We start from the raw sequence: 10,286 nt of genomic DNA, 5'->3' as shown, positions 1-10,286 counted from the left end.
GAGAGAGAGAGACAAGGGATGGAGGGACAGAGTGAGAGGGGGGCACAAAGAGGGAGAGAGTGACAGAGAGAGAGAACGGGACAGCGACAGAGAGAGGGACACAGACAGCGAGAGGGATAGAGAGAGAGGGTCGGAGGGATACTGAGAGTGGGGGACAGAGAGAGAGAGGCAGAGAGGGGGAAAGGGAGAGAGAGGGGGACGGAGAGAGAAAGGGATATAGAGAGAGGGACAGAGGGACACAGAGAGTGGGGGAACAGAGAGAGAGAGAGAGAGAGGCAGAGAGTGAGGGACAGCGAGAGAGAGCGGCGCAGAGAGAGAGAGGGACAGAGAGAGGGACAGAGAGAAAGAGAGAGAGGAATACAGTGAGAGAGAGAGGGACACAGAAAGAGAGAGGGGGACAGAGACACAGACAGAGTGAGGGACAGAGACACAGAGACTGAGGGACACAGAGAGGGACACAGATAGAGAAAGGATCGCAGAGAGAGTGAGGAACACACAGAGAGAGAAAGGGAGAAAGAGAGAGTGGGATAGAGCAACACAGAGAGAGAGAGGGACAGAGGGACAGAGAGAGGGGGACAGAGAGACAGAGTGTGAGAGAGACAGAGAGACAGAGGGAGAGAAAGAGAGAGAGAGAGACAGAGAGAGGGACAGAAAGACTGAGGGACAGAGAGAGAGAGAGGGACCGAGAGACAGAGAGAGAGAGAGACAGGAGAGGGAGAGAGAGGGAGAGCGCCAGAGAGACAGAAAGTGGGGGCAGAGACAGGGAGGGAGAGAGAGACATACAGAGAGAGAGGGACAGAGGGAGATAGAGAGAGGGAGAGGGAGAGGGAGGGAGAGAGAGATAGAGTGACATTAGAGAGAGGGACAGAGAGCGTGGAGAGGGACAGAGAGAGGGACAGAGAGAAAGACAGAGAGAGAGGGACAGAGACAAAGAGGTACACAGAGAGAGGGGCAGAGACAATGAGGGACAGAGAGAGAGAGGGAAAGAGAGATAGGGATACAGTGAGAGAGAGAGAGGCACAGAGAGAGAGAGGGACACAGAGAGGGGAGAGGGACAGTGAGCGAGGGAGGGACAGGATCAGAGAGAGGGACAGAGAGAGAGAAAGACAGTGAGAGAGGGACAGAGAGACAAAGAGGGACACAGAGAGCCAGGGGCAGAGACAATAAGGGACAGAGAGTGAGGGACAGAGAGAGAGAGTGAGAAGTAGACAGAGACTGAGGGACAGTGATACAGAGGGAGAGGGGGGAACAGAGAGACAGAAGGACACAGTTAGGGGAGACGAACAGGGAGAAACAGAGGGAAAGGGTCAGAGAGAGGTACAGAGAGAGATAGAAAGAGAGAGAGGGACAGAGAGACAAAGAGGGACAGTGAGAGAGAGGACAGAGAGACAGTGTGAGAGAAAGGGACAGAGAGAGAGGGACAGAGAGAGAGGGACAGAGACAGAGAGCGACACAGAGAGAGAGGGACAAAGAGAGAGACTGACACAGAGAGAGGAGGACAGAGAGGGGGGGGCAGAGAGAGAGAGGGACAGAGAGAGAGGGACACAGCGTGAGAGAGAGAGGCACAGAGAGAGTGAGAGGGACAGAGACAATGAGGGACAGTGAGAGAGAGGGACAGAGAGACAGAGAGAGAAAGGGACAGAGAGAGAGGGACAGAGAGACAGCGAGAGAAAGGGACAAAGAGAGAGGGACAGAGACAGAGAGGGACACAGATAGAGAGAGGATCGCAGAGAGAGTGAGGAACACAGAGAGAGAAAGGAACAAAGATAGAGAGACACTGAGAGAGAGAGGGGCAGAAATGGGGACAGAGAGACAGAGAGAGAGATGGACAGAGAGAGAGAGAGGGACAGAGAGAGAGAGGGACAGAGAGAGAGAGACGGACAGATAGAGAAAGAGGAATAGAAAGGGAAAGAGATAGTGACGGACACGGAGAGTGAGGGACAGAGAGAGGGGGGGACACAAAGAGAGAGGGGGACATAGAGAGGGAGGAGGACACAGAGAGAGAGGAACAGAGAGAAAGAGAGGGACACAGAGAGAGGGGGTCACAGAGAGAGACAGGGATACAAAGAGAAAGGGGGACAGAGAGAGTGAGGGACAGAGACAGAGAGGGACACAGAGAAAGAGACACACAGAGAGTAAAGGGGACAGAGGTGGGGGGGTAACACAGAGAGAGAGACACACACAGAGGTAGTGACGGACACTGAGAGAGGGAGGGACAGAGGGAGAGAGGGACAGAGAGAGAGAAGGTCACAGAGAGAGAGTGAGGGACAGAAAAAGAGAGGGACAGAGAGAGAGAGGGTCACAGAGAGAGAGTAAGAGAGGGACAGAGAGAAAGGAACAGAGAGAGAGAGGGTCACAGAGAGAGAGGGACAGAGAGAGAGGGTCACAGAGAGAGAGTGAGAGAGGGACATAGAGAGAGGGACACAGAGAGAGAGTGTCACAGAGAGAGAGAGCGTGACAGAGAGATAGGCACAGACAGAGAGGGGAACAGAGAGGGACACAGAGAGGGAGGGACATAGAGAGAGAGGGGCACAAAGAGAGAGGGGACAGAGAGAGTGAGGGACACAGAGCGAATGAGGGACAGAGAGAGGGACAAAGAGAGAGTGAGTGATACAGAGAAAGAGGGACAGAGCCAGAGAGAGGCACACAGAGAGAGGTACAAAGAGAGATTGAGGGAAGGTGTGAGGGACACAGGGACAGTGAGGGGCACACAGAGAGATAAACATAGAGAGTGATGGATGCACACACAGAGAAAGAGAGACACACAGAGAAGAGGAGGACAGAGAGAGAGAGAGGGAGACAGAAAGAGAGACAAAGAGAGTGAGAGGACAGACAGAGAGGGGGGATCACCGAGAGAGAGAGACACACACAGAGCTGGTGACGGACACAGAGAGAGTGAGGGACAGAGAGAGAGAGTGAGAAGTAGACAGAGACTGAGGGACAGTGATACAGAGGGAGAGGGGGGAACAGAGAGACAGAAGGACACAGTTAGGGGAGACGAACAGGGAGAAACAGAGGGAAAGGGTCAGAGAGAGGTACAGAGAGAGATAGAAAGAGAGAGAGGGACAGAGAGACAAAGAGGGACAGTGAGAGAGAGGACAGAGAGACAGTGTGAGAGAAAGGGACAGAGAGAGAGGGACAGAGAGAGAGGGACAGAGACAGAGAGCGACACAGAGAGAGAGGGACAAAGAGAGAGACTGACACAGAGAGAGGAGGACAGAGAGGGGGGGGCAGAGAGAGAGAGGGACAGAGAGAGAGGGACACAGCGTGAGAGAGAGAGGCACAGAGAGAGTGAGAGGGACAGAGACAATGAGGGACAGTGAGAGAGAGGGACAGAGAGACAGAGAGAGAAAGGGACAGAGAGAGAGGGACAGAGAGACAGCGAGAGAAAGGGACAAAGAGAGAGGGACAGAGACAGAGAGGGACACAGATAGAGAGAGGATCGCAGAGAGAGTGAGGAACACAGAGAGAGAAAGGAACAAAGATAGAGAGACACTGAGAGAGAGAGGGGCAGAAATGGGGACAGAGAGACAGAGAGAGAGATGGACAGAGAGAGAGAGAGGGACAGAGAGAGAGAGGGACAGAGAGAGAGAGACGGACAGATAGAGAAAGAGGAATAGAAAGGGAAAGAGATAGTGACGGACACGGAGAGTGAGGGACAGAGAGAGGGGGGGACACAAAGAGAGAGGGGGACATAGAGAGGGAGGAGGACACAGAGAGAGAGGAACAGAGAGAAAGAGAGGGACACAGAGAGAGGGGGTCACAGAGAGAGACAGGGATACAAAGAGAAAGGGGGACAGAGAGAGTGAGGGACAGAGACAGAGAGGGACACAGAGAAAGAGACACACAGAGAGTAAAGGGGACAGAGGTGGGGGGGTAACACAGAGAGAGAGACACACACAGAGGTAGTGACGGACACTGAGAGAGGGAGGGACAGAGGGAGAGAGGGACAGAGAGAGAGAAGGTCACAGAGAGAGAGTGAGGGACAGAAAAAGAGAGGGACAGAGAGAGAGAGGGTCACAGAGAGAGAGTAAGAGAGGGACAGAGAGAAAGGAACAGAGAGAGAGAGGGTCACAGAGAGAGAGGGACAGAGAGAGAGGGTCACAGAGAGAGAGTGAGAGAGGGACATAGAGAGAGGGACACAGAGAGAGAGTGTCACAGAGAGAGAGAGCGTGACAGAGAGATAGGCACAGACAGAGAGGGGAACAGAGAGGGACACAGAGAGGGAGGGACATAGAGAGAGAGGGGCACAAAGAGAGAGGGGACAGAGAGAGTGAGGGACACAGAGCGAATGAGGGACAGAGAGAGGGACAAAGAGAGAGTGAGTGATACAGAGAAAGAGGGACAGAGCCAGAGAGAGGCACACAGAGAGAGGTACAAAGAGAGATTGAGGGAAGGTGTGAGGGACACAGGGACAGTGAGGGGCACACAGAGAGATAAACATAGAGAGTGATGGATGCACACACAGAGAAAGAGAGACACACAGAGAAGAGGAGGACAGAGAGAGAGAGAGGGAGACAGAAAGAGAGACAAAGAGAGTGAGAGGACAGACAGAGAGGGGGGATCACCGAGAGAGAGAGACACACACAGAGCTGGTGACGGACACAGAGAGAGTGAGGGACAGAGAGAGAGAGGGACAGAGAGAGAGAAGGTCACAGAGAGATAGAGTGAGGGACAGAGAAAGAGAGGGACAGAGAGAGAGAGAGAGAGAGAGAGAGGGTCACAGAGAGAGAGTGAGTGAGGGACAGAGAGAGAGGGACTGAGAGAGAAAGAGGGTCACAGAGAGAGAGTGACACAGAGAGAGAGGGTCACAGAGAGAGAGTGAGAGAGGGACAGAGAGAGAGGGAGGGACATAGAGAGAGAGAGGGACAGAGAGAGAGAAGTTCACACAGAAAGAGAGAGAGGGACAGAGAAAGAGATGGACAGAGAGAGAGAGAGAGGGTCATAGCGAGAGAGTGAGAGAGGGAAAGAGAGGGAGGAACAGAGAGAGGGACATAGAGAGGGAGAAAGGGACAGAGAGAGAGAGAGGGACAGAGGGACATAGGTCGAGGGACAGTGAGAGAGAGAGGGACAGAGAGACTGAGAGGGTGAGAGGGACAGATGGACAAATTCAGAGATAGAGGGAGACAGAGACCGAGGGACAGAGAGAGAGAGGGAGAGAAAAACAGAGAGAGAGAGAGAGCGACCGAGAGACATAGGCCGAGGGACAGAGAGAGAGAGACGGACAGAGAGACTGAGAGGGTGAAAGGGACAGATGGACAAATTCAGAGAGAGAGAGAGAGAGAGGGAGAAAGAGACCGAGGGACAGGGAGAGAGAGGGACAGGCAGATAGAGAGAGAGAGAGGGACACAGAAAGAGAGACAAAGAGAGTGAGAGGACAGACAGAGAGGGGGAATCACCGAGAGAGAGAGACACACACAGAGCTGGTGACGGACAACGAGAGAGTGAGGGACAGAGAGAGAGAGGGACAGAGAGAGAGAAGGTCACAGAGAGAGAGAGTGAGGGACAGAAAATGAGAGGGACAGAGAGAGAGAGAGAGAGGGTCACTGAGAGAGAGTGAGAGAGGGACAGAGAGAGAGGGACAGCGAGAGAGAGGGTCACAGAGAGAGAGTGAGAGAGGGACAGAGAGAGAGGGACACAGTGAGAGAGGGTCACAGAGAGAGAGAGCTTGACAGAGAGAGAGAGGCAGAGACAGAGAGGGTAACAGAGAGGGACACAGAGAGGGAGGGACATAGAGAGAGGGGGACACAAAGAGAGAGGGGACAGAGAGAGTGAGGGACACAGAGAGAATGAGTAACAGAGAGAGGGACAAAGAGAGAGGGACACACGGAGAGAGAGTGAGGGAGGGACAGAGAGAGAGGGACACAGAGAGAGGGACACAGAGAGGGAGAGAGACAGAGAGAGAGAGGGACAGAGAGAGGGAGTGAGAGAGGGACACAGAGAGAGAGAGACAGAGAGAGGGATGGAGGGACAGAGTGAGAGAGGGACACAGAGGTGGCGAGAGTGACAGAGACATAGAACGGGACAGCAACAGACAGAGGGACACAGAGAGAGAGAGAGGGTCAGAGAGAGAGGGACAGAGGGATACTGAGAGTGCGGGACAGAGAGAGAGAGAGGCAGAGAGAGAGGGACAGGGATAGAGGGACAGGGATAGAGAGGGCGACAAAGAGAGAAAGGGGCGGAGAGAGAGGGACAGAGGGACACAGAGAGTGGAGGACACAGAGAGAGAGAGAGGCAGAGAGAGAGGGACAGGGAGAGAGAGGGGGGAAGAGAGAGAGAGAGAGGAATACAATGAGAGAGAGAGGAACACAGAAGAGAGAGGGGGACAGAGAGACACAGACAGAGAGAGGGATAGAGACACAGAGACAGAGGGACGGAGAGAGGGACATAGTTAGAGAGAGGATCGCAGAGAGAGTGAGGAACAGAGAGAGAAAGGAACAAAGATAGAGAGACAGAGAGAGAGAGAGGGACAGAGATGGGGACAGAGAGACAGAGAGAGAGAGGGAGAGAGAGAGAGGGACAGCGAGAGGAGGACAGAGAGAGAGAGGGTCACAGAGAGAAAACGTTACAGAGAGAGAGAGAGAGAGAGGCAGAGACAGAGAGCGGAACAGAGAGTGACACAGAGAGGGAGGGACATCGAGAGAAAGGGACACAAAGAGAGATGGGACAGAGAGAGTGAGGGACACAGACAGAGAGGAGTAAAGAGAGAGTGAGTGGCACTGTGAAAGATGGACAGAGAGGGAGAGAGTGACACAGAGAGAGGGACAAAGAGAGATTGAGGGAAAGTGTGAGGGATGCAGAGACACTGAGGGAGACACAGAGAGATAAACTTAGTGAGTGATGGATACACACACAGAGAAAGAGAGACACACAGAGAGGAGGGGGACGCAGAGAGGGAGGGACACAGAGATAGTGAGGGACATAGAGAGAGAGGGACATAGAAAGAGAGGGACAGAGAGAGAGACACACAGAGAGTGAGGGGGACAGAGAGAGAGGGGGGAACACAGAGAGAGAGAGACAAACACCGCGATAGTGACGGACATAGAGAGAGGGAGGGACAGAGAGAGAGGGACAGAGAGAGAAAGAGGGTCACACAGAGAGAGGGACAGAGAGAGAGAGAGAGAGAGGGTCACAGAGAGAGAGTGAGAGAGAGAGAGAGAGAGAGGGGCAGAGTCAGAGAAGGGAACAGAGAGGGACACAGAGAGGGAGGGACATAGAGAGAGAGGGACACCGAGAGAGGAGGACAGAGAGAGAGTGGGACAGAGAGAGTGGGACACAGTGAGAGAGAGAGAGGCACAGAGAGAGAGAGGGATAGAGAGACACAGAGAGAGGGGACAGAGAGTGTGAGGGACACAGAGAGAATGAGGGACAGCGAGAGGGACAAAGAGAGATTGAGGGACACAGAGAAAGAGGGACAGCGAGAGAGAGATTCAGAGAGAGAGAAGGACAGAGAGAGAGGGGGGACAGAGAGAGAGGGACACAGTGAGAGAGAAAGATGGACACAGTGAGAGAGAGAGACACACACAGAGAGAGAGAGTGACAGAGAGGCACAGAGAGAGACGGACAGAGCGAGAGAGGGTCTCAGTGAGAGAGAGAGGGCCATAGAAAGTGAAAGAGGGACAGTGACACACAGACAGACAGAGAGAGGGACAGAGAGACTGAGATAGAGAGAGAGAGAGAGGGACAGAGAGACTCAGAGAGAGATGGACAAAGAGAGCGAGAGTGTCTCAGTGAGAGAGAGAGAGAGACACAGAAAGAGAAATGGGCACAGTGAGACACAGAGAGAGAGAGGGACAGAGAGACACGGAGAGAGAGAGAGAGAGAGAGAGAGAGAAACATGGGGACAGAGAGACACCCAGAGAGAGAGAGTCAGAGAGACAGAGTGACAGAGGGACAGAGAGATAGAGAGGGAGAGAGGGACACAGAGAGAGATTGAGACGAACAGAGAGGGAAGAGGGACAAAGAGACAGAGGGGGAGAGAGGGACACAGAGAGAGAGAGAGAGAGAGGGACAGAGAGATAGAGAGAAACAGAGTGAGATAGGGAGATGGGAAGAGAGAGAGAGTGACAGAGAGAGAGAAACAGAGTGAGATAGGGCGATGGGCAGAGAGAGAGAAGGTCACAGAGAGAGAGAGTGATGGACAGAGAAAGAGAGGGACAGAGAGAGAGAGATGGTCACAGAGAGAAAGAGAGAGAGGGACAGAGAGAGAGGGACAGAGAGAGAGAAGTTCACACAGAAAGAGAGCGAGGAACAGAGAAAGAGAGGGACAGAGAGAGAGAGAGGGTCACAGAGAGAGAGTGAGTGAGGGACAGAGAGAGAGGGACTGAGAGAGAAAGAGGGTCACAGAGAGAGAGTGACACAGAGAGAGAGGGTCACAGAGAGAGAGTGAGAGAGGGACAGAGAGAGAGGGAGGGACATAGAGAGAGAGGGACAGAGAGAGAGAAGTTCACACAGAAAGAGAGAGAGGGACAGAGAAAGAGAGGGACAAAGAGAGAGAGAGAGGGTCATAGCGAGAGAGTGAGAGAGGGAAAGAGAGAGAGGAACAGAGAGGGACATAGAGAGGGAGAAAGGGACAGAGAGTGAGAGGGACACAGAGAGAGAGGAACAGAGAGACACAGAGAGAGAGGGACAGAGAAACAGAGAGAGAGAGAGGGACAGAGGGACATAGGTCGAGGGACAGTGAGAGAGAGAGAGGGACAGAGAGACTGAGAGGGTGAGAGGGACAGATGGACAAATTCAGAGAGAGAGGGAGACAGACACCGAGGGACAGAGAGAGAGAGGGAGAGAAAAACAGAGAGAGAGAGAGGGACCGAGAGACATAGGCCGAGGGACAGAGAGAGAGAGAGGGACAGAGAGACTGAGAGGGTGAGAGGGACAGATGGACAAATTCAGAGAGAGAGAGAGAGAGGGAGACAGAGACCGAGGGACAGGGAGAGAGAGGGACAGGGAGATAGAGAGAGAGGGGGGGACACAGAGAGAGAGACACACAGAGAGAGGGAGGCAGACGGGCAGAGAGACATAGAGAGAGGGACAGAGAAGGAGAGAGGAACACAGAGAGAGAGAGAGACAGAGAGAAAGAGAGAGAGAACAGAGCGATAGAGAGGGACACAGAGAGAGGGAGAGGGACAGACAGAGAGAGGGACTGAATGACACAGAGAGAGTGAGGGACACAGAGAGAGACAGACGGAGGGACGGAGAGACTGAGGGACAGAGAGAGGGACAAAGAGAGAGCGACACACGGAGGGAGAGAGAGGGAGGGACAGAGAGAGAGGGATAGAGAGACAGAGGGACACAGAGAGAGACAGAGACAGAGGGACAAAGATGAAGGGAGAGAGGGACAGAGAGAGAGGGACACAGAGAGGGAGAGAGTGACAGAGAGAGAGAGGGACAGAGAGAGGGAGTGAGAGAGGGACACAGAGAGAGACAGACAGAGAGAGAGAGACAAGGGATGGAGGGACAGAGTGAGAGAGGGACACAGAGAGGGAGAGAGTGACAGAGAGAGAGAACGGGACAGCGACAGAGAAAGGGACACAGACAGAGAGAGGGACAGAGAGAGAGGGTCAGACGGATACTGAGAGTGGGGGGCAGAGAGAGAGGCAGAGAGGGGGACAGGGAGAGAGAGGGGGACGGAGAGAGAAAGGGATATAGAGAGAGGGACAGAGGGACACAGAGAGTGGGGGACACAGAGAGATAGAGAGAGAGAGGCAGAGAGAGAGGGACAGCGAGAGAGAGGGGCGCAGAGAGAGAGAGGGACAGAGAGAGGGACAGAGAGAAAGAGAGAGAGGAATACAGTGAGAGAGAGAGGGACACAGAAAGAGAGAGGGGGACAGAGAGATACAGACAGAGAGTGGGACAGAGACACAGAGACTGAGGGACACAGAGAGGGACACAGATAGAGAAAGGATCGCAGGGAGAGTGAGGAACACACAGAGAGAGAAAGGGACAAAGATGGAGAGACGCAGAGAGAGGGGGACAGACAGACAGAGAGAGATGGACAGTGAGAGAGAGAGGGACAGAGAGAGAGAGAGAGAGGGACAGAGAGAGAAAGAGGAATAGAAAGAGAAAGAGAGAGTGTGGGACACGGAGAGTGAGGGAGACAGAGAGGGTGGACACAAAGAGAGAGGGGGACATAGAGAGCGAGGAGGACACAGAGAGAGAGGAACAGAGAGAAAGAGAGGGACTCAGAGAGAAGGGGTCACCGAGACAGAGAGGGATACAAAGAGAAAGGGGGACAGAGAGAGTGAGGGACAGAGAGAGAGAGGGACACAGAGAGAGAGACACACAGA

The sequence above is a fragment of the Chiloscyllium punctatum genome, chromosome 14 (genome assembly GCF_047496795.1).
Source record: "Chiloscyllium punctatum isolate Juve2018m chromosome 14, sChiPun1.3, whole genome shotgun sequence".
NCBI lineage: Eukaryota > Metazoa > Chordata > Chondrichthyes > Orectolobiformes > Hemiscylliidae > Chiloscyllium > Chiloscyllium punctatum.
The sequence above is the reverse complement of the archived record's forward strand: the minus strand, read 5'-3'. Positions refer to the sequence as shown.